Genomic DNA, 25,856 nt, shown 5'->3' on the forward strand with positions numbered 1-25,856 from the left:
GTCAATTTCGTGCCGAAAATGCTCAACCCTCCCAACACTCAGGAGCCCCATCGAGAATTCAAATTGAAAGTGATAATCAAATTCCGATTTCACAAAAAGGATGATTATTTCAATTGCCTTATTAGACTAGAATTAACTACACAAGAGAACATTTTTGGAGCAAATGTTTTTATCTATAAGTTAGAAAAATTTAGAAAAAGAATTTATTTTGCCTAAATTTTCTAGTTTCAGGGACACTAGAAAACAAATGTAGTCCTAATTTTTTTAAAGATTTAATTGAATAGGAACAATTATTTCTGACATCACAAAAGGGCATTTCAAAGTTTGTGACATTCAAGATATTAACTTTTTAACACCTTGGTTGAATACCGCAGGACATTACTTGAGGTAAATATTGAGTAAGAAACTTTAATGAACTTGCGTTCCTCTAAAAGGTTTCGGTTCTAGTTGACACTTATGAACTTAGTTTAACGATACATTAACCGCTCTAAATTATTTTTCATGTAATTTTTCACTCGCATTTTGAATGTAGGTATATTTTCACTCAATAGGATATGTATCTCTACATAAGCGGTTATACAATATATAGGTCCTGTTGTTGCTATTCTTCTCTCTCTGTCTATTGTTGATGCATTTTCTACAACTAATCTGTCAATAGACCAGGAAAAAGAACAAAAATGACAAAAAGGACATTAATAAAAAAAAAAATACAAAATAACAACAATTGAAAAAATTGCAAAAATGACAAAAATAACCTATGTGCTGCCAGGAATTGATGCTTCATTTTATGATTTATTACTTAGACAAGACAACAAAATTCTAGCTTTTCCGAGGCGCAAAGAGTATTAGAGTTTATTTTGAAAAATTGTGTGCGCATTATTCCAATTTTTTCTATCAGCTCTTGTTTTCTTAGATATCTTTTGAAAAGGATATATTCATTAAATGAATTTAAGCGCTTTTCTAAAAAGAACTGTAGAACAACACAAATAAAATAATTTTTTCAATAATCAACTTTTCGGAAGACACCGAGTCATTTTGACTTCTGAAAAAATTTCTAAATCTGATATTTTTTATAAAGATTAGTCAAATAATTTCGCTGTTTTCAACTAAATAAATTAAAATTTCAATATCAAATACTCAAAGGCTTTCTTCACTTTCCACAGCTGTTCGCAAAATATTCGTTTCGGGAAAATTTGTATTCACTTTATTGTTATTGTTAGTTTTGTTGTTTGGGTCCGAAAAGAATTTTTTTTACCAAATTTTATCATAATAATCTTGAACGATTTGTGCAATCCTAAAAAATGAGCTTGTCAGATTGCCCGGATATTTAAAACATAAAGTGAAAAAAGTTTGGCTCGTTAGGCTGCCGTCCAAGGAAGAAGAATTTTGCTCGCGCATCGCGAAAATTCGAGCTACTCGCACGCAAAGCTGGCAAAATCGCTAAAAGTTGCCAAATCAACCGTTACAAATGTAATTAAAGTGTTTGGGGAACGTTTGTCGACAGCCAGGAAGTCTGGATCGGGGGGAAATCGAAAACCGGAAGCCGCTGAGACGACAAAGAGAGTTGCCGGTAGTTTCAAGCGAAACCCTAACCTCTCTCTCCGAGATGCCGCAAATAAGCTGGGTGTATCGTCTACAACCGTGCATCGATCCAAAAAACGAGCCGGACTATCAACTTACAAGAAGATAGTGACTCCAAATCGCGATGATAAACAAAATACGACGGCCAAAGTGCGATCCCGGAGTCTGTACACGACGATGCTGACGAAGTTTGACTGCGTGGTAATGGACGACGAAACCTACGTCAAAGCCGACTACAAGCAGCTTCCGGGACAGGAGTTTTATACGGCAAAAGGAAGGGGAAAGGTAGCAGATATTTTCAAGCACATGAAACTGTCAAAGTTCGCGAAGAAATATCTGGTTTGGCAAGCCAGCTGTACCTGTGGCTTGAAAAGGAGCATTTTCATAGCTTCCGGGACCGTCAACCAAGAAATTTACGTGAAATAGTGTTTGAATAAACGTCTGCTGCCTTTTCTGAAGAAACACGGTTGTTCCGTACTGTTTTGGCCGGATTTGGCATCTTGCCATTACGGTAAAAAGGCCATGGAGTGGTACGCCGCCAACAACGTGCAGGTGGTTCCCAAGGACAAGAACCCTCCCAACACGCCAGAGCTCCGCCCAATTGAGAAATACTGAGCTATTGTCAAGCGGAACCCGAAGAAGACCAAAAATCTGCTAAGGACGAGCAGCAGTTCAAGGCAAACTGGCTTTCTGCGGCGAAGAAGGTGATGGCAGGGGTTAAGCGTAAGGCCCGACAATTCGGGTTTGGAAAAGCGGAAGCCTAACTGAATATTTTTCCTGAATTTTATACTAATTAAACTTGAAAAAGAAATTTAATTTGATTTTTTAAATAAACGATTTCACCGATTTACACGCGTTTTCCTTTGACCAAATTTTGACCGTATAACCCTTTAGTAAGATTGAAAATGGTATCTACCGCAGGAGTTTAGAGCAACACGAAGTCAGTTCAAATCACAGGAAGCTGCATCACAGTATATAAACGAACCATAAATTAAAAGAGGATAATATATAACACTTAAACAGTTTGAGTTTTGTTTGTACATCTAAATTTTTAGTGGTTAAATTCAGTTTCTTCAGAGAGTTGTAGATTTTTTTTCGCACGGAGCAGCGATAAAATGATTCCAAGAGAGATCATTTTCGAAAATGATGCCTAAATTATAACATGATTGTAAAAAGTTATCTCTGAGTTGTTAAAATATGAAACAGGTTTTAAGGCAATGAAACCTACATTCAACTGAACTCTGTACAATAATCTTTTATTTTTTCTCACAACGTTTATTTTTGATGAAATTTAACAATTTACGTTTGAGATGTTATGAAATTATGCTAAAAGAGCTATGAAGATTTTATCGATGAAAACAATCGAAGCGGTCAATGAAACCAATTGTGATAGACAACTAGAATCAAAGCGTGATTCTTGGCCAGGATGGTTACAGTAAAAAGTCTAATATCGATCGTTTTGTTTTGTTTTAATATTGTAGATATATTTCATGGAAGTGGCTTGTGGGTAAACTGGGTTTATTATGAAAACAAAACTTAGGTTTTTGATATTTTTGTGCACAAAAACATCACATGTTTACTTTTAGGGGCTGCAGCGACGGCATTATTGTGTGCTTCCTATTTTGCTGATGGGCTTTTTAGCAAACGGAAGTACCGGATGGATAATTCTTTAAGCTTTTCTTTTGATAGAATTAAAGTTGGTTTAAAACTCGGGTAAACCGCAAATCATGAATCAATTATTTTTATATTGAACTTCTCATATATGCTGAACACTTTCAAATGTTAATACGAACTATTTTCTTCCATCGATTCAGGGTGAAGTAGTGCGGCAAAAAAGCAGCGCAGGACTGCCACTTCCCGTCATCCTAACGACCACGTGTGCTTCGGTCCTTTGGCTTCTGTACGGAATCATTCTCAACAACTACTTCATTATCGTAAGTACCTTTCTACAATCAATTGAGAAAAATGAAAGCACAAGAAAATGAATCAATCATATGTTCATCATCATCATAGTTCATTATAAGTTTCATTCGTTTCGTTTCGCTTCTAAGTACAATACCACCTCAGACATCAGTAGCGGTTTGCATTTGATTGGATCCATTTTTCAACATTTTCTCGTCTCTTTATGCCACTTTCTGAATGTCTCTATAGAAAAAAGTCGATTGTGTCCTTCTTCATACCACATAAAACGTTCCTTGACGTCGGGGAAAATTGATTTCAAAACTTTTCCACAACCACTGAATCCGTCGACCATAAGTTTCCAATCGAACGCATTTCTCTCTTCTGTTGTTTGTTGTTTCATGCTTTATTTTTCCAATAATAACAATAATATTTTCATTTAAGCCGCGCCGCGATTCCATCAGCATTAATAACTGTTGTTCATTGACAGATTTTCATTTTGAATGATTTTTTTTTCATTTTGTTGTCTCTGTTCTCCGTTCTATTCCCAGATTCAAAAAGTGGTCGCGCTCGGATTGTGCTTTCTGCAACTGTCGCTGTTTGTCATCTACCCGGCAAAAACCAAGCGGGAATAGTCACGTCGCAATGGCAAAACAATTTTCCGATATCGAAGTTTTTGGTTTTTTTTTATTGGTCCTGGCTGACGGTTTCGGTCGATTTGATGGATGATGACTAGTTGGTTATTGGCTGCCATTCATTTGGGTAGATCTGAAATAAATTTTACATATCTGGAATTCAGTGGTGTTTCATAGTTCAAATTGATATTCCTTTCAAACCGAAAATGATAGAATATTTGGTTAATGTTTTCCAGATTATTTCTGTTCTTTATGAAATGTTTCTTTAAACCGTGTAGCAAAAAAAAATCATATTGGATTTGTCTGGAAGAGGAAGATGCGAAAGTTAGACAGTACTTGGGTACATATATGGCGACCGTTAAAAATCACACGAATAATGTGTTCAACATAATAAAGTTCTACGGCACAACTACCTTATAAAATTTGAAAACACGGACATTAAAGAAAACGCCCTCCACAAGGCCAGATTATATCATTCCAAACAAGGCTAAGAAAAGATGACCAATTTGCATGAATTTTCATGTCCCTTAAGACATCAGCCGGCTTTTCGTTCATACTGAACCAAAACAAAAAAAGGAAACAAAACCAACCAAATTGCACCACTGAGAGCAGCGCAGCACTTATCAGTTCATCTTTCTTCCTTAGACCGTGGGGGGTGGCTTGGAGGAATAATACATATTTGCACTTTTGGGGTAGCGGTGGATAAAAATCTAATCCACCGGCAGCACACCTTGACGAATGAACGGGAGTTACGTTACGAGAAGCTCCTTCGGATTTTATTAGCACCCGGTTGGCATAAGATGGTATCACGCTTTAATGCAGCGCTAAATTTTACTTTTGCCATTTTTATATCCTTCTTTCCGAGAAAATTGAACTTGAATCTTGCCACAGTTGACGTGCTGTTTTTGGGATAACATTTTTTTGCGGTTGGACTTGTGATGTAGCTCAGTTGGTAAGTCAGTTGCCTCCTTAGCAGCTGACCGCGAGTTCTAGCCCAAGAGTAAACATCGAACACATTTGTACAGGATAAGTTTTTCCGCCAAAAAACCGTTAAGCCGGATATTCGGCTCACCGAATTGTTGAGCTATGTATTCGGCCGAATAAGCTGAATATTTATTATTTTTATAATTTATAGAAAAACAGACTTGTCAAGTTTTTATACTGATGTTGGGTAATTTATAAAAAAATCGAAAGTAATGTTGAAAAAGCTTCATAATCATCAAAAACTTATGGTTTCAGTAAACATTTTAGGTGTATCCGTGTATTTCAGATAGCTTTATACTTTGATTACCGTTAAACGGGACATCATGCAAAAGCAGGGTTAGATGCAACATTTGTATACCACAACACTCATTCAGTTTTTACTTCAATATACTGTAATAAAGTTATCATTGAATGATAACAAATTGATGATGACATAGTTTTAAACATAGAGTCGCGAATGCCATAAAGATGGTAAAACGACTATAATCGAAACAAAAAAAAAATAGTTTTAAACATCGTGAAAAAGTTTTTTGAAGTTTTAGATTGTCATAAAAAGTTTAAAAAATCGAACAACAGATGTTCAATTTTTTAGATTGTTCGATGCCATAAAAAACTTTACCTAGTATGACGGATTTGCTTAATGATATCACCTACAAACTTTAAATTGCTTTCATTATCCTATACCAACACTTTTGGTGTCTAAATATTTTTCGGATAGTCACCAAATTTGTTTAAATAAATATTTTTATAATTCAGTTAGCTGTCTGGGGCAAAACGCAACAAAATTCATATCAGAACTAAACCTCATAAATCGCGTTTCCATATGCTGGCATATGATTGTTTCACATTATGCGTTTGTTAACGTTAAAATTTCATCCATCCTAAGTGTTGTACGCAGTTTTGACCACTGTGTTGTGACGGTCAGAGAAAGTGAAAAAGAAATGATGATGAGAGTGAGAAGAACGTAAACAAATAATTAAATTGAATTATGCGCGGGAATGATGAATAAATACATTGATGAGAAAAATATGTTAGCAGCTTTCCAGCAAGTATTGGCACCATTTTGATAATATTGTGAAGACGAACGGTAGTGGCTGTAAGGTAGAAAGTTTAACCGAAAATCTAAAGTGATAACGGGCATTGCAACTATTCAGATAATTTGACTGATAGTCTGAAATTGATCTGTGAGCGCTGTAAGTAGAAGATAGAGAATAGATAGAGAATAAGCCGCAGCCCGTGGCGTAGAGGATAGCCTTCCAGTCTTCTAAGCCAACGGTCATGAGATCAAATCCCGGTCACGGCATACATAGTACACTTTCTGTGGGTTGGTGGTTTTAGCATTTGTAAGATGCTAGCCAATCATATCCTCGAAAGATGTACGCTTAGAGTTAAGTGAAAGGAATCTCTTCGAGGAAACATTAAGTTTCATTGAGATCCTGTATGTGTTTGTGTTCGTTAGCTAATGGATGTTTTGATATTTAGATTGCGAGTTGAATGCCGTTGGATCACTAGAAAGAAAATAGTTGATTGCCACCGAGACTACCGTAAGTTACAAAAAGCATTTTACAAACCAAAAACTAAGTGTTTCATGTTTAGATTTAGTGACCCAAGTGCCGACTGTTGACAGAAGTCATTCATCTCAGAGCTACCGACCGTAAGTGTTTATCTGAATGTTTAGTTTGTACTTTGTATGTAATTAGATTTGATGACTTTATTAGGGCCTAAAAGAGAGGAAGAAAGCCATCAGGAAATTCATCTAGAGTGAAGGAGAAACTTTTAATGTAAGATAGCAAAATGTCGTATGTACTGTTCAATCTAATTGTTGTATTTATTGTAGCTTTGAGTAAATTTTATATTGAACTACAAGGATTCGTTTTTGCCTGAGCCTGAGAATTCCGAGAGCAACACTAAGATTTATTTTCATGATTTAAGCTAATAGAATATTTCGAAGTATTTTTTACCCCGTAATTCATGCAGCAGATCAACACTTTTTTCTTAAGGAACATTTCTGACAGAAAACATTTAAAATTTGATTCGAACAAAACCAAAAATTACTGCAATTGGTGCTTTATGCGTTATGATATCACAAATGTATCAAAAACTATAAATTTTTAAACGTTTTCATTTGATTTTTCATTACTTACAGAATTTGTTGCAACTTACCCCTTTTTCTTAGTAGGGTGAAAATCGCATGTTTTTGTTAATTTAAAAATAACTGGTAAAATCAATAATTTTTCTGACTACGTTAGTTTCGTGTCCCATCAACCTTAAAACTTTTGAGGTACAAGAGATATGATTATCTGTAAGCATTAAGCTTTAAGAAGCCATTGAAGTTGAAAAGTGTTGCATGTTGCCCCAGTTGACGGTATCATTTATTTCCAATTTTCTCGATATATCCAGGCTTGCCCTCAAACCAAATAAAGAATTGAAGAAAGTTAAATCTGGTCAGAATTTTTTCAACTTTTCGGATTCTACCAGGTTTATTCAGATTAATTGGTAAATCAAATACAAAACTCAAATGTCTCTTTGAAAGTTTTAAAATTTTGCGTTACAAAACGATTTTTTAGATCCTTAGATACGAACACTGCTTGTGTGATTCGATGAAAACTTTAGATTTCAAGTACTTATATTTCTTTTTCTATTGTATGTTTGAGAATAATGCTATTTTCTGATTCGATTTTCCCTTTTTTATAAGTTTTTCAAAAAATTGGTCAGACCCGGCCGTGTGGATACATGTCGTAGAAAGTATTGTATGCTTAAGCTTGAAGATCATCGTTCTTTTTGGCAACTATTTTTAAGACATTTAGCAAAAAATCGATATAAAAAGAGCAAGTTCAAACAGTTTGGCACCTGTTTTGACCTGTTTTTTTCAGGTTTCAAGAAGCGACAAGTCATCTGATATCTTTCAGCTAATGGTGACATTTTGAATATCAAAGATACCTCTACTTAAAAAAGATCTGTTGTCTAATATACATCTGGTGAAGACCAATCGACTTAAAAGCATGAAGGGCATTAGGATGGCAGAAATAGAAGAATAATGAATTTATCGTTTCTGTATTTCTATTGAAAACTCAACAGAATATTTGACCGAATATTCGTTTGGCCGAATATTTTGTTGAAAAGGTCAATATTCGGAATACCACTATTTGGTCCATCTCTAGTTTTGATTATTAAATTATATCCATTAAAATAATTAAAATTTATGTAAAAACCATTCGATTGAAATATTAAGATTTATTATATATTATTTAGTATTTAAGTCAATCGTTGCAAGTGTAAGAACCTTTATGGTTTCTAAAAGCATAACAAGTTTTCCAAAGCGATAAATAAGCTGAAAAGCTGTGAAGCTTTTTTTTGCAAGAAAACATTATATTAACTATCTTGATCAACATAATTTAATACTCATAAATTTGTAAAAAGCATTTCTAGTGCATATGACACAGTCCAGCGTGACGTGACGATTTTTGACGGTTTTTTCACAAGTTGTCAATTTTCTAGTTTTTATAGTCAAACCCACACCCCGCTCCCCAAAAACTATACATATTTTTAAAGATATTTAAATTCCTATTTTTGGTCCTTTTCCGAGTTATTGAAGAAAAACAAGCTTTACGTAACGACGGGCGCGAAAATGACTTTCGCAAAAAAAAAAATGAATCGCAGAAGCCAAGTTTCTCGTTTTCCTTACATTTTAACAATAAACTGTATTCTTGGAATTTGAAATAAATTTCTCATAAACTTGTTTTGCACTGTTTTAATTAAAAATCAAATAGTTATGGAAAAACTTGGTTGAAAATTTGACGTGACGATGCAGGATTTTTTGTTTACTTTCGATTTCCACAATAACTGATGTTTTTATAGCGACTTTTTGTTTACTTTCGATATTCCACAATATTACAAGTCTTTAGTCGCATGCGAACTGACATAGGGGCCTGTACCAAGGTTGCCGAAATCACAGGAAAATCTATAATTTCACAGAATTTCCAGCAAACTATCATCACAGAATCTGTGTCACAAAACACAAAATTTAAGAAATGTTCACAGATTGCACATTTTTTTAAAATTTTATACGTAATTCCAAAGTTATTAATTTTATGTCAACGTGAATTTTGGATTTTTAACTTTGTTTTGGAAAATCATGCTAAGATCGGTAATATTAATTGATTTCTTTAAGTGAAATGTGAAAAAGGCTCATTTCTTCATGACTTTTCAAATATGCTTTTTCCATCACAGAAAACCATCACAGAATTTCTAGGTAAAATCACAGAACGTCAGATTTTTTTACGCAGAAACACCTTGCCATTCTTTCTCACAAAAACACTAACCCATGACTTCGAATGGAGTTTTTCTTCGATTTTATTGGAGCAAAAAATCTTTTTCATCATTTTTCGAATGAAAAGTTCACAAAAATGACTTTAGTTCTTAGAAACAGGAGGATTAATGGAACCAGCGCGAAAGTTGTTATTTTTCATGTTACCCATAAGGTTTTATGGTATGAAGTAAATTTCTCACAAACTTGTTTTGCACTGTTTTAAATCAAAATCAAATAGTTATGGGAAAACTTGGTTGCAAATTTGACGTGACGATGCAGGATTTTTAAAAAACGTACGTACGCCTGTACCATCTGATGAAACTGCAGCTTATCGTTTTTCCACTCGTATGCACTTTCGGATGACTATAAATATTCTGTGGTATTTTAATGATTTCTCACAAATTTTAACTAAATTAATCATATCAAAAATGGAGCAGAATGCCTACAAGACCACGTGTTTTACGCTCAAATTTTGAATGCACGGGTTGCAGTATATGAGAAGGCAATGCAAATTTTGCCGTGCCTAAAATATCCAAATTTGATTCCAACTACCGTAAGATGAAAAGATGGGAATAGAAATAGACCAAGAAAAATGATTATGATCACATGGGAGAACTATTCCCTTCATTCCGATAGACATCGACACTCAACCAGTATAATATTCATACGCCAGGTTGGTCTCCTGTAGTAGAATGTTAATACATGGGCCCCGGAGAGGCGCAAGATGTGGGTTCAAATCTCACCGGGAGACAAGGCGAATTTTTTTCGCATGTTTTTCAACATCAATTTTCCCTTATCTAGTCCCTGAAATTTCATCTAAGTTGGATTCATTTCTCTACAAAAATAAAGTTTCGCTGACTGAATGTTTGAGTCAAGACCCATCTTTGGGTCACAGTTTAAAAAATAATAAATAATTTTTTGTCAAATTATGGTTAGTCAACAAAAATACGATGAACTTGTTATAAAACATTTAATGTTTCAATTATTACATTCCATATAATAATCGTTCTATTTTTTCCACCCTTTCGGTATGGTGCATTCTATCCACTAGTTTTGGCGTTCTATCCCGCGGTGTGTTTTCAAGATGTTAAAGTTATTTACAAAAATATCATCAAAACCGTGTTTTTATAATTCTTTTTCTTTTTAGTAAGACGTAAATCAGTTCTCTTAATCGCCGTAAACGTTCAATTTGATTCTTAAATGATTGGTATCGCTGTATATAGTTATTTTGCTTAACTGGTGCGTTTTGTACAGTTTTCCCCTACGTACGTTCATGGCCATATCATCTACCAAGCTGCGCAACACACACGAGCTAGGAACAGCTTTTATACAGACGGATGCAGTTCTTTTCAACCCGTGTGGAGCACATCTCTCAGATATAAGCTTTTTTCTCAGATTTGATCGTGTGACCAACATCTTTTAAGTATGTGCTCGTGAATCTCGTTTTTAAGCTTTTTTTCCCTCAGATTTAAGCTTTTTTGTCTCGAGAGCATAGGAGTTGAAAGTTTAAATCTGAGGAAAAAGGCTTGAATCTGTTAAAAAAAGGGGAAATCTGAAAGATGTGCTCCACACGGTTTGAATAACATTGCCGGTGTGTGTGTGTGTGTGTGTGTGTGTGTGTGTGTGTGTGTGTGTGTGTGTGTGTGTGTGTGTGTGTGTGTGTGTGTGTGTGTGTGTGTGTGTGTGTGTGTGTGTGTGTGTGTGTGTGTGTGTGTGTGTGTGTGTGTGTGTGTGTGTGTGTGTGTGTGTGTGTGTGTGTGTGTGTTTTTGTATGAAATGTGTAGAAAATACGTATGGAGGGACATTATTCATCCGGAAAGGCCTTTTGGAGGAGATCGTGTCACGGTTGCAATAATCGGCTACACAAATTGGAAGGTTCAGCGCGCACCACTTGACCAACGAAAAACGGCCTCAGACTTATGGGTTTCATCGTCTTTAAAATAATGGTCCTTTCACCAACATCACCTCCCATATAGTAAACCTTGAGATCGTCTTCCCAAACACAATCGCTCGAAGCAGCGCTGCCGGCAGAGGGCGAGCTTGTCGAAGCCCTTCTCGAGGACTGTTGGGATACCATCAAGACAGCCATTAACAGCGTTGCGGAGACGATATTGGGCTTGTGGAGCAAACTCGACGGATCGACTGGAGCAGCTTGCCAGGAAACACGAAAGTTCTATCAGTAAGTCAAAGCATCCCGCATAGGCTTCGTGCCGCAAGTCGAAATGTGCCCGGGTAAGGACGGAATCAATCGTGAGGTGATAAAAAGGTAGAAGCAGCACTTCGAAGAATACCTCAACGGCGTACATGCAGGAGACCAAGACGGCAACGCGCAACGGTGAGTGAAGGCCATTCGTCAGGTGAATAGCAACAAACCGGCTGTAAAGGATAGTATCGCAGAAGAGCTCGTTAAAATGGGCCCGGACAGCCCGGCTGATTACCTACACCGGTTGATGGTCCGGATTTTGGACATATAATAGCTACTGGTGGAGTGGAAGGAGGGGATAATATGCCCCATCTGCGAGAAAGGTGACAATTTGGACTGTGAGAACTACCGAGCGATCACCGTCCTCAATGTATAACGAGAGGCCTCGACCCGCTTCCTGTTTCTAGCGGATGGCTTAAGCGCCACTTCCTGAAGGAAGACCATCCACCCTTTCTTGTTTTGCCCAGCTGATGAGACTCGGTCGTGAGTTCCTTTTCGGTTCCCTATTTGGGAAAGAAGCGGAGAGGTATCTGGAAAGGATCTCGTACTTCGACTCTTGCGAGCCGCCCCGAGAACGAGAAATACCCAGAGCGATTTGAGAAAGGGGGGTTGACCGTTGTTCGATGCAAAATGGGTCAGGAATCCAAATCGTCGGGCGAGCTCCCACCCTTGTACGGTAAGAACGAGAAAGATCGTGATTGGATTCGCGGCCAATCTCCGCAGTAAAAGCGATCGGAAGCAAATACAGGAAACCGCGAACAAGGTGCATTCCCCCTCCCCAATATCCAATTAGAAAATCATTTAGAGCTCAAGATTATTTTACGTGCTATGCATACAAAACTCCTTTTATTCGTCGTAATTGTAGTGTTCGTTTACATGTTTGTGCTGGGACCAAACTGTGTCCGTTTACCCTAGTGGAGCTTTCGGCTTTCTGTTGGTACGTGTATGGAGGTGCGTGGTGTTTATTGACTATTCGTTTGTAGTGTTTACATTTACAGTTTTCCGTTTACCGTGGAATTTCCATCCGTGGGCGGAAAGTGGCTACTTTAACGGCTCGCCAGTCCGACCCAATTCGACAATCCGGCAGAATAAACGTCGCGGATTAATCTTCCGGCACGCGCAACATAAATTGATCAAAGTTGCGGGCCGTAAATACAATCGATCGATAGTGTACAGTGTTGCGCAATATATGAGTACTCACGTTTCGCTATAGCATTGGCGGGGTTTTGTGGAACCTCTGCCTCGATGATTCCACAGTCGCTGGTGCTGTCTACTGCCTTCCCGTCTAATGAATGCCGGTTGATGGGCGGTGGAAGTAGGTATCGGCCGGCGGTGTGGAACTTTTTGATGCCGGCAGGTGGTCGCGTGGCTAGTGAAATCCTCGCTGCGTTGTTGCGATTCACTGGCTCCGGGGACTGACTAATGTGAGCGCGTTCTGATGAATGTCGGCGAACTCGGCTGGTTGATAGTTGGTGTCAACCCGTGTGCTGCGTTGGCTACCAAGCGAGTTTCCAGCAACGGTGTAGCAGGTGTTGCGGATCCCTTTTATGTAGCAAATCTTGGCACCACAAGCACTAAGCCTAAACTTTCCTATGCCGTTTCGAGACCGTATGGGCAAGTACACTAATCGACCCGCGAGCTAAATTAGACGATCTTGCCTGTTCTTATTACCAAAGGTAAATGAAATGGAGAGTCTCTAAAGCCTTTCGATGGACCAGATCTGGCTCAACTTCGCACCGGAACTACCCGATACGATGGAATCTAATCACGAAGTTAAACGATCAACTCCATTTTCGCGAATGCTCGGATAAGCCTTGTCTTCCCCTTCGGAGATCCCTTTCAGGGGCCTAACTTTTTCTCTCGTCAACCTAAGGTGTACGAAAATATCCCGAAAGAGGTCATTCAACTGACGCCAAGCAAGAATGTGGTGATGATCTTCGAAAGTAAGCAGCTTAAGCCACGCTTTCGCCAAGACTCGTGTCGTTAAGAAGGAAAGTCATTACTTTTAATGATTGTTCGCTAAGGGTGGCTCTATGAATTTGTAATTTGGAAGTTTTGATGTCACGTTTATATTACTATAAGGGAATATTTTCAAGTTAGCTCTAGTTATTTACAGTTTCAGATTAAATGTAAAAAGATTTAATGTTTTGCGTTGTATATTAAATTAAATTAATATCTTTAATCTGATGTACCCGTTACAAATGCCGCCAACAAAGTGTTGTCTCGAATCCTAGTCCGCCGTCTTACGCCACAAGCAAACATATTGGGGGGGAGTCATTAGGCAGGCTTTAAATACTTCCCTACGCAACATCTTTTCGTCGACTTGAAAGCCGCATACGACACGATCGGCCGCAACGAGCTATGGATAATCCTTGACGAGGATGGCTTTTCCGGGAAGCTGACCAGACTGACTAAGGCAACGATAGATGGATCGAAGTGCTGTGTGCGGATTTCCGACGAATTGTCGAGTTCATTCGACGCGCAAGAGGCTTCGACAAGGCGATGATCTACCCTTCATGATATTCAACGTGGCGCTAGAAGGTATTATTCGACGTGCGGTGGGCGGGATGCAGGGAACGATTTTCAACAGATCCAGTCAACTTATCTGCTTTGCCGACGACATTGATATAGTCGGCAGATCATCGGTTCACTGGTGACTACAGACAACATCACCAGCCTTGAGATTCGGCGGCAAATGATCAGCAGAAGTCGTGCCTACAATGGACTCCACAAGCAACTGCGGTTGGGAAGACTTAGCCCTCGCACGAAGTGTAACCTGTGCATGACGCTCATTAGACCGGTTGTTCTCTACGTGCACGAGTCGTGGATATTGCTAGAGGAGGACCTGCGTACACTCGGAGTATTCGTGCGACGAGTGTCAAGAACCATCTTTGGCGGCATCCAGGAGAACGGAGTGTGGAGGCGAAGGATGAACCACGAGCTCGCACGACTCTATGGCGAACCCAGTATCCAAAAAAAATTGAAAATTATGCATAAAAAACAAAGTACCGTAATCCGGGGTAAGATTGATCACTTTTTTCAATATTTTTCGATTATTTTTTCTGTTAAGGGGAATGTGGCATGCTTAATATTTTTAAAACCAGTACTGGGCTCCTATGAACGTAAAACATGGTTGCAGAAATTTATTAGACTTCTTTAAAGTTGATTTAAAAATCGATTTAGTCTCTGTTCAGTTTGTGATGCTTTGGGGTGACATTGATCAGTCTCTATTTTGACGGTTTTATCGAGTTTTCTTGATCATAAAGAATACAAAAAACCATAATAATAAAATTTTAAATGCTTGTTCATCAATTTGACCTAGTTTTTAACGTTTTCTTTTAAAAACATTTATAATCGAAAAATAAACACTGATGCTGCATACATTTAGGGGCAAAAGTTATAACAATTGCTAAATAGTTTTAGCTTCAAAATACAAATGAAATTTTACCTTCACACGTTCTTCTAGGCTCACCCACTATTATCATTTTCATTTTTTGTTCAAAGTTAACCATTTGATAGGGTTCATAGCCATTTTTCCAATACGGGCTTACTCTTGGAAAACGTCCTATATTTTTAAATATAAAAAGTTTATCAGTAAATGCCTATAAAAAAAAGCACTACAACTACACAAATACAAAGAAAAAAAGTTGTTCTTTCACATTCAACAACTCGTTTGCTTTTTGGTATCATCAGGAGAGCTGTTTGTTTGCGAGCCTTGGAAAAGATAGATATTATAAGATTTTGAAATAACATTTTTACTAGCAGAAAACAAATTTCAAATACAAACCAAATTTTGCCTATTTGATACTCATTTAATAGGCTATCGAACGTAGAAAACAGTTTTCAAAAATTCAAACTATAGACTTAGTTATTGATGATTATTTGGCACAATTTCATGTTGATCAAAGCTACCCCGGTGATCAATGTTACCCCGTTTTACGGTACCTACTGTATGACTCAAGTAACCCCTCCTCATGGTCAGATCTAGCTTAAATTTGGTATGTGACCTTCTTGTGAGCTGATGATCAGTTTTAGTTTTAAGCTAGTGAGATTTATCATGTTTAATTTTTCCTTTACTAAGATTAGTGCACTGCGATTCGTCAAATTATTTAAAAACAGTAAATCAGAACAAAAATGCTACCATTGAGTTTAAAACTGTCGATAAAACAAAATTTTCTCTAAAAAATGCATTTTTTATCATTTTTTCTATCATAAATTCACTATTGTCAACAGTAGTGTTGATCATACGTAAAAATTAAGTTTAGATGGTCGATAGCAAATTAATTCACCTTCAATATGCAAAACAGAGATTTTGAAGTTAATCGGCCTTATTCTTGTTTACGGCGTATCTGCCGTTCGTTCGAACGGATACTTTCGATCGAATTCGAAAAAGGTATTCTTGTTTTCGTACGAATGTGATACGTTTGATTTTGGTGTTGCCTGATTAACTTCGAAAATTCGAGGCAGCCCTGATGTGTGAAAATGACAGTTCTAGACGTATGTTGTGATCGTTGTGATAGAAATTTGTTTAATTTCGTAACTTGAAGAACAAAAAACGGATCAGAAATCGCCGGGAAAGATTTCGATGATAATTCCATCACCATCAGCAGCAACGAACGCCTCCCGATATCGAAGCTGTGCCGTAAATGATGTGTCTCCGGTACAAGAAAGTGTCCTCATAGTCAAAGGATAGTGAGAATGGTGCCACCGCGATTGTTTCTGCCTGCTGCTGTTAAGTTCCCCCACCGGAAGGGAAGACGATGGCGAGTCTCGATAGCAGAATATCAGCAGCTACCGGGACTGATTCCGACAACTAACCTAGGCAGCAGCAACGAACGCATGCCGATATCAAAGCTGTTGGAGAGTGTTCATCGCAAATGTCGCCTATAAGAAACAAGTATCCTCAATGAGGATGGCGCTGCCGCTTTTGCTGCTGCTAATCTCCACCGAGATGACCGAATTGGAAGACGATGACAAGCCCGAAAATTAAAAATAGATGTTAGAAAAAGTTGGTAGGTCGAATAAATTTCGTCAGCGAAAATGTTCGTAATTTTGCATTAAATCAACCTGGATAGAAAATTGTTATGTTTTCAGATTATTTAGTCTCATATCCTCTGATTTTTACGTTTTTCTTCTATTTTTTTTCATTTTTAACCCTTTAAACGAATTCCGTTCGCAGCATTAGACTCGCGTTTGACGACCGATAGTAAAAATACGTTCGATCGAAAACAAGAATGCAACATTTCGTTCGAACGAGCTATGTTCGAAAGATCGAACTGCTCTGATTCGTTCGAACGAAAACAAGAATACAAAATTTCCTAACTTTCGAACGAATGTCATTCGATCGAAAACTAGAATAAGGGTGAATGTTATGCAGTACGAGATATTTTAATCTAAGCTCAAAAATGTTTCTATTTCTCCTAAATTTATTGTTTGGAGCATTACTCAAAACCTGTTCTACTGAGGTTTTTTGAATTTTATTTAAGGATTCAGTGCCCGATTTTACATTAAAAATTTGGGTTGGTCAATGAAGTTCAAGATTTTTTTTTAAATTTTGTAAACAGTGTTATTAGTCAAATCTGTCTTTTTATGAGTTGGTGTTGCAAGTTGGACTTGAAGTCAGCCAAAGTCTACTTGCTACGCTTAGAGATGAGGCCCTTCAAAAATCAGAATGGAATTTACCTTCACCATCTGTTGCACATAAAGGTATAATTATTCTTTGATGCAAAATCACCCATCTGCGAACCTCAGGCTTGGATGATTACACGGCTCAGAACAACCCACCGGTATTAAAGCTTCCTGCTTTCGGAATTTGTCATTTGTATGTTTTTATTATTATAAAACATACAACTTATCGCGGCGATTAGCTAATTCAACGAATTTGTCATTTGCTCAGACGTGCAGAAATGTTTTTGTCTGTGATTAGAACCCTTAAAATAGTTTTTTTTGTTATAAAAATAAAAAATTTATTAATATATATACCTAGATACCAAGAGTTTAAAGAATTTATGGAGTTTGAATGTTCAATTCATAGTACGTTTCTGGCCGAAGCGAAATCATACACCGATGCCTGTCTCATGTTACCTCATGTCACCTTTTTTGCACAATCGAGGGACGTCTAGCTACGTGAAGCTTTTAATTATATATTCATAGAGCGGGACGTCGTCGTCGTCGTCGACTTTCTACAGCGCACTACCATTTAGGAGCCTAATAGTGGATAGGAAAAGTGCCAACCGTTTTTCCAACGAACGACGGATTTTCCCCGTTCATATGCATCCTAACCATACTCCGGAGGACGCAACAGATTGGGCTTTTTGTGAATCCCTGAGGCAACGACGATGAGGACGAGGACGCCGATGCCTGTTGAAACTTTCCGGCCACCCCTCAGCAGAAGCAAAATAGCATAATAAAACGACAGATTTGTCGCTCCACTCGAACTTGGAACACCATTGAATCTGGGGGGATGCCTATATGAGCCTTTTGGCACAGTATAGCACGTGGAACAGAAGTGAAAGTTTTACTTCCCTTCTTCTTCTTGGTTCCAGAAGGAGCACCAGCTAGTAGAAGCTATCCGAACTGACTTTCTCATCAAAACCACTAAGACAAAAGATAAAGCACCAATGACGACGAAAGTGAGGAGGCACACGTTTCAAACATTCCAACTATACCTAATAGAATGAAACGGCTCGCTGATGAAATTTTGCCCCAACATCTTAAGACGACGAAGAGGAGAAAGATTGTTGAACGGCTGGGAACATTCCGTTTATGGGTGTTTTCATTGGATTGAATTTTATTCTTGTTATGGATTTACACATAACGAGAGTTTTTGAATATAATCATGAAGCAGTAGCATTTTACAGACGTTTTTTTTCTAAAATGTTCATTATGGGTTCAATTGATCCATAGAGTTCAAAGAGGTATATATTTTTTCTTCTAAATGGATCGTGGTCATTTCTGATTGCGAGATTTCTAATATCTTGATATTTTCCGATTATTGTCTACCATAAAGGGCTAAGAAAATTGATTTTCTCTTAAATTTAGTAAATAGCGCCTTTTAGTATGCAATGACATTAGGGTTGAGATATCGTTTTGGAATTTTCTTGGACTGACATTTATAAATTGTGAAATGTGAACAAGCATGACTAAAATAGTCAATTGACATTCTGTTTCGAAATTTTGTTTGTTTTTTTTTCAAGAATTATTTATGGCCCCAAGTATGAATGATCGACTCTCCTTCAATGAAGGATCAAGTCTCCCTTAACTTTGAAAATATCGCAATTTTTCTACTTCCACTAAAATGCTTCTAGTTCATCTACGATTTAAATTATCGTTTCAACTTTTGGAGCAGTGAAATTTGAAACAACGTGCTGTTAGAAAAAGCAAATGACGGCGTGTTGCTAAATTTTTCCAAAAATATATGTTGAAAATAAGGAAATAGGATCAAGTATCTTCATTCTCCCCTATAGTTTGCTGCACGAATCTTTTTCACAAAACTTCGTAAAATCCGTCAAGGTGTTATGCCGATGGATTAGATTTTTATCCGCCACGCTCTGCCGCTACCCTAAAAGTGCAAATATGTTTTATTCCACCACGACTCTCCGCACTTGTTTTTTCTTAGGAGCAAAGATGAAGTGATAAGTTGTGCGCTCCCGGAGGTGCAATTTGGTTGGTTTCTTTTCTTTTTCGTTTTTTTTTTCACGATGAACGTAAACGAAAAGCCAGGTGATGTATCAAGAGACATCAAATGACATGCAAATTGGTCATTCTCTTTGTGCGTTTCCTTGTTGAAAATGAAGTAATTCAACCTGGAGAGTGCGATATTTTTTGTGACCACGTAGTTAAAGTTAAAAAGGTAATTTTTGTACGTATTTTTGGATGGCAATGGATGTACTATAAGAAAAAATTCATCACCGAATTGAAAAAAAAACCAACAACATAAAAATTGCTGATTGCTAAACATTACTAAAACTCAATGTTATCAATAATATCAAAAGTTATAAAATTGTCAAAAATGTTGACAAAATTAAAAAATCACACAAATCCCAGAAACTAACAAAAATGACAAAAATGACAAAAATGACAAAAATGACAAAAATGACAAAAATGACAAAAATGACAAAAATGACAAAAATGACAAAAATGACAAAAATGACAAAAATGACAAAAATGACAAAAATGACAAAAATGACAAAAATGACAAAAATGACAAAAATGACAAAAATGACAAAAATGACAAAAATGACAAAAATGACAAAAATGACAAAAATGACAAAAATGACAAAAATGACAAAAATGACAAAAATGACAAAAATGACAAAAAATGACAAAAATGACAAAAATGACAAAAATGACAAAAATGACAAAAATGACAAAAATGACAAAAATGACAAAAATCACAAAAATGACAAAAATGACAAAAATGACAAAAATGACAAAAATGACAAAAATGACAAAAATGACAAAAATGACAAAAATGACAAAAATGACAAAAATGACAAAAATGACAAAAATGACAAAAATGACAAAAATGACAAAAATGACAAAAATGACAAAAATGACAAAAATGACAAAAATGACAAAAATGACAAAAATGACAAAAATGACAAAAATGACAAAAATGACAAAAATGACAAAAATGACAAAAATGACAAAAATGACAAAAATGACAAAAATGACAAAAATGACAAAAATGACAAAAATGACAAAAATGACAAAAATGACAAAAATGACAAAAATGACAAAAATGACAAAAATGACAAAAATGACAAAAATGACAAAAATGACAAAAATGACAAAAATGACAAAAATGACAAAAATGACAAAAATGACAAAAATGACAAAAATGACAAAAATGACAAAAATGACAAAAATGACAAAAATGACAAAAATGACAAAAATGACAAAAATGACAAAAATGACAAAAATGACAAAAATGACAAAAATGACAAAAATGACAAAAATGACAAAAATGACAAAAATGACAAAAATGACAAAAATGACAAAAATGACAAAAATGACAAAAATGACAAAAATGACAAAAATGACAAAAATGACAAAAATGACAAAAATGACAAAAATGACAAAAATGACAAAAATGACAAAAATGACAAAAATGACAAAAATGACAAAAATGACAAAAATGACAAAAATGACAAAAATGACAAAAATGACAAAAATGACAAAAATGACAAAAATGACAAAAATGACAAAAATGACAAAAATGACAAAAATGACAAAAATGACAAAAATGACAAAAATGACAAAAATGACAAAAATGACAAAAATGACAAAAATGACAAAAATGACAAAAATGACAAAAATGACAAAAATGACAAAAATGACAAAAATGACAAAAATGACAAAAATGACAAAAATGACAAAAATGACAAAAATGACAAAAATGACAAAAAGGACAAAAAGGACAAAAAGGACAAAAAGGACAAAAAGGACAAAAATGACAAAAATGACAAAAATGACAAAAATGACAAAAATCACAAAAATGACAAAAATGACAAAAATCACAAAAATGACAAAAATGACAAAAATGACAAAAATCACAAAAATGACAAAAATGACAAAAATGACAAAAATGACAAAAATGACAAAAATGACAAAAATGGCAAAAATGACAAAAATGACAAAAATGACAAAAATGACAAAAATGACAAAAATGACAAAAATGACAAAAATGACAAAAATGACAAAAATGACAAAAATGACAAAAATGACAAAAATGACAAAAATGACAAAAATGACAAAAATGACAAAAATGACAAAAATGACAAAAATGACAAAAATGACAAAAATGACAAAAATGACAAAAATGACAAAAATGACAAAAATGACAAAAATGACAAAAATGATTCAAAAATTCACTCAAAAATGACTCAAAAATGACTCAAAAATGACTCAACAATGACTCAAAAATTACTCAAAAATTACTCAAAAATGACTCAAAAATGACTCAAAAATGACTCAAAAATGACTCATAAATAACTCAAAAATAACTCAATATGACTCAAAAAAGACTCAAAATGACTCAAAAATGACTCAAAATTGACTCAAAAATAACTCAAAATTTACACAAAAATGACTCAAAATTGACTCAAAAATGATTCAAAAATGACTCAAAAGTGACTCAAAAATGACTCAAAAATGACTCAAAAAATGACTCAAAAATGACTCAAAAATGACTCAAAAATGACTCAAAAATGACAAAAATGGCTCAAAAATGACTCAAAAATGACTCAAAAATGACTCAAAAGAGACTCAAAAGTGACTTAAAAAATGACTCAAAACTTACACAAAAATGACTCAAAAATGGCTCAAAAATGACTCAAAAATGACTTGAAAATGACTCAAAAATGACTTAAAAATGACTTAAAAATGACTCAAAATTGACTCAAAAATGACTCTTAATTTATCATAAAAATGACTCAAAATTGATTCAAAAGTGACTCAAAAATGACCCGAAATTTACACAAAAATGACTCAAAAATGACTCAAAAATGACTCAAAATTGACTCAAAAATGACTCAAAAATGACTCAAAAATGACTCAAAAATGACTCAAAAATGACTCAAAAATGACTCAAAAATGGCTCAAAATTGGCTCAAAAATGACTCAAAAATGACTCAAAAATTACTTAAAAATGACTCAAAAATAATTCAAAAATGACTCAAAAATAACTCAAAAAAGACTCAAAAGTGACTCAAAAATGACTCAAGAATAAATCAAAAATAAATTAAAGATGACTCAAAAATGACTCAAAATTGACTCAAAAATGACTCAAAATGACTCAAAAATGACAAAAACGACAAAAATGACTCAAAAATTACTCAAAATGAACTTAAAAATGACTCAAAAATGACTCATGAATGACTCAAAAATGACTCAAAAATGACTCAAAAATGAATCAAAAATGACTCAAAACTTACTCAAAAATGGCTCAAAAATTGACTCCAAAATGACTCAAAAGTGACTCAAAAATGACTAAAAATGATTCAAAAATTGACTCAAAAATGACTCAAAAATGAATCATAAATGACTGAAAAATGACTCAAAAATGACTCAAAATGACTCAAAAATGACTCAAAATGACTTAAAAATGAAAAAAACGACAAAAATGACTCATAAGCGACTCAAAAATATCTTAAAATTGACTAATAATTGACTCAAAAATGACTCATGAATGACTCAAAAATGACTCAACAATAACTCAAAAATGACCAAAAAATGACTCAAAAATGACTTAAAATTGACTCAAAAATGATTAAAAAATTACAAAATTGACAAAAATGACAAAAATGACAAAAATGACAAAAATGACAAAAATGACAAAAATGACAAAAATGACAAAAATGACAAAAATGACAAAAATGACAAAAATGACAAAAATGACAAAAATGACAAAAATGACAAAAATGACAAAAATGACAAAAATGACAAAAATGACAAAAATGACAAAAATGACAAAAATGACAAAAATGACAAAAATGACAAAAATGACAAAAATGACAAAAATGACAAAAATGACAAAAATGACACATGAAACAGAATGAAGATTTGAGTAAAGATTGATAGTTTTGTTTTTTGTTTTTATTTTTTTTATTTCTTCATTATCGTGAAACTGATTATGTTTACTTCAAAATATTCCCAAGAACAATGTAGTTAAGTTCACTTCAAATGAAAAATAGTTTCCAAAGCGATCTCAAAACGTTCTTCTGGAGAATTGCTTAGCATTTCTCCCGCTTCATCTTGCCTTTCTCGAAAATGGCATAAATTATGCAAGTGTAATTACTTCGGACACCGTTTCGATACACCGAGCCGGAAAACGGCCGGGAAAGCTGCGTTGATTCGATTTCAACACCCCACAGCTTATTCCGTAAGCAGCTTTTTCCGGTCTTCATTCCGTCAGTTTCTCAGCCACCCCCGCATATTGACGCTCCAAGAGGTATTCAGTAGTATTCAAAAATTTAAATCCGTTTCATGTCCGATTTCCTGGCCTTGGTTAGTCTGTCGATTCTAGCTTGGGTAGTGGAATCAAAACTGAATAAATGAAGAACCATCTCAATCTCATCACCCGACCCGGAAGCCTGTTTGTCGTTGATTGGAAAAGCACCTTCGGAAGCTGACCGGCTTCATCTTTGGCCATCACGGTCCAACGAATGGACCCTTGAGCTTTACAAAGCTGGGTAACTTGAGTTTGAAGTTGGTGGTTTGGTAGGGAGGAGCGAAAATCTACTAAATTTTTGATGCTTTGAACGTTGGGAATTTTTTCATGGATTTTTAATTAACTTTCCAGTGAAATATCGATTTTTTTTTCAAATAATTTTTAATTACGTGAACCACCCTATTCAGAAAAATTCAGGGCAACTTGCTTCTGCTAAACGTCTGATTAGTTATTTAAAACTAGAGAAAGCAACAATCAAATCGTTTTGGATGATCCACAATGCTTCTGACTTGTATTTTGATATAAATTTGTTGAAAATTCAAATGTTAAGCAAGTCTTAAGAAATTTTAGGAATTCAGAACAATTCAGGATCTGAAAGAATCAGTTATTTTTAATTCAAATATAATGGTTTTCATAAATTATACAAAAACTGAAACGTTTATTTCACTGTTTTCCGAAAAAAAAAATTGAACCCAAAGTATCGACATTTTCCCCAAAATGGAATGCAAATTCCCTGATTAACTTTCGATTTGAAACGATGGAGGCTGACTGTGCCTTTTTGAGGGCTGATAGCTCGTCAAGTCGGAAGCTGGGCAACAAAGTTCGAACTCAAACACACTGACCTTAATTTGGTTCGTTTTCTTCTAAAACTTCAAAAGTGTATCGCGTCTTCCCTCACCTTTTTCACCCAATTTGTCGTCCTTTTGGATAAAATCCGCCCCTCGGCCGTTGTTTTTTTCTTCAATTGATTGTTTTTATTTACTCAACCTTTCGGAAAGGTTTCGGTTTTTTGCTGGGCCCGTATAGCGGTGTATTTATTTTGTCCTGGTTGAGATTTAAATTCGAAGCTGGATGACAGAGGTTCCTTCCAATCATAATCAAATTGTAATGATCGAGGTGGAAAACTTATTCGAGCATTTATCCTTGCGCAACTGTTGAACGGAATTATGAAGATGTTAAAATGATTGCAAATCATACGAGTAGACAGTCCGATTTCTTGTATTCGATTATTTATCGAGAAAAGGGAATCCTGAAATAACAGATGGGAAGCGTGAGAATCTGAAGATCACTGAGCATTGTCAAAATTGTCAAAATTGTCAAAATCATCAAAATTGTCAAAATCGTCAAAATTGTCAAAATTGTCAAAATTGTCAAAATTGTCAAAAGTGTCAAATTGTCAAAATTGTCAAAATTGTCAAAATTGTCAAAATTGTCAAAATTTTCAAAATTGTCAAAATTGTCAAAATTGTCAAAATTGTCAAAATTGTCAAAATTGCCAAAATTTTCAAAATTTTGTTCAAAATTGTCAAAAATGTCAAATTTGTCAAAATCGTCAAAATTGTCAAAGTTGTCAAAATTATCAAAATTGTTAAAATTGTCAAAATTGTCAAAATTGTTAAAATTGTCAAAAATTGTCAAAATTGTCAAAATTGTCAAAGTTGTCAAAATTGACAAAATTGTCATAATTGTGAAAACTGTCAAAATTGTCAAAATTGTCAAAATGGTCAAAATTATCAAAATTGTCAAAATTGTAAAAATTATCAAAATTGTCAAAATTGTCAAAATGGTCAAAATTATCAAAATTGTCAAAATTGTCAAAATTGTCGATAACTGTCAATAATGTCAATAATGTCAAAATTGTCAAAATTGTGGAAATTGTCGAAATTGTCAATAATGTCAAAATTGTCAAAATTGTCAAAATTGTGAAAATAGTGAAAATTGTGAAAATTGTGAAAATTTTGAAACTTGTGAAAATTGTCAAAATTGTGAAAATTATCAAAATTATCAAAATTATCAAAATTATCAAAATTATCAAAATTATCAAAATTATCAAAATTATCAAAATTATCAAAATTATCAAAATTATCAAAATTATCAAAATTATCAAATTATCAAAATTATCAAAATTATCAAAATTATCAAAATTATCAAAATTATCAAAATTATCAAAATTATCAAAATTATCAAAATTATCAAAATTATCAAAATTATCAAAATTATCAAAATTATCAAAATTATCAAAATTATCAAAATTATCAAATTATCAAAATTATCAAAATTATCAAAATTATC

At 34.8% G+C, this 25,856-nt stretch overlaps 2 long non-coding RNA genes across 3 annotated transcripts; both read left to right on the forward strand.

Annotated features, from left to right (window-relative positions):
• The first annotated feature begins 3,372 nt into the window (after nt 1–3,372).
• LOC129757246 (uncharacterized) lies at nt 3,373–4,527 on the forward strand. Its single transcript, XR_008739650.1, has 2 exons — nt 3,373–3,515; nt 4,032–4,527. It is a non-coding gene; the product is annotated as an uncharacterized LOC129757246 (long non-coding RNA).
• Nucleotides 4,528–6,564: 2,037 nt separating this feature from the next.
• LOC129757247 (uncharacterized) lies at nt 6,565–7,003 on the forward strand. Of its 2 annotated transcripts, XR_008739652.1 has the most exons (4): nt 6,565–6,643; nt 6,696–6,753; nt 6,818–6,880; nt 6,937–7,003. It is a non-coding gene; the product is annotated as an uncharacterized LOC129757247 (long non-coding RNA). The 2 variants fall into 2 exon arrangements; XR_008739651.1 differs by having other exon boundaries at nt 6,818–7,001.
• Nucleotides 7,004–25,856: the final 18,853 nt, after the last annotated feature.

Source organism: Uranotaenia lowii, chromosome 3, assembly GCF_029784155.1.
Source record: "Uranotaenia lowii strain MFRU-FL chromosome 3, ASM2978415v1, whole genome shotgun sequence".
In the NCBI taxonomy this organism is placed as follows: Eukaryota; Metazoa; Arthropoda; class Insecta; order Diptera; family Culicidae; genus Uranotaenia; species Uranotaenia lowii.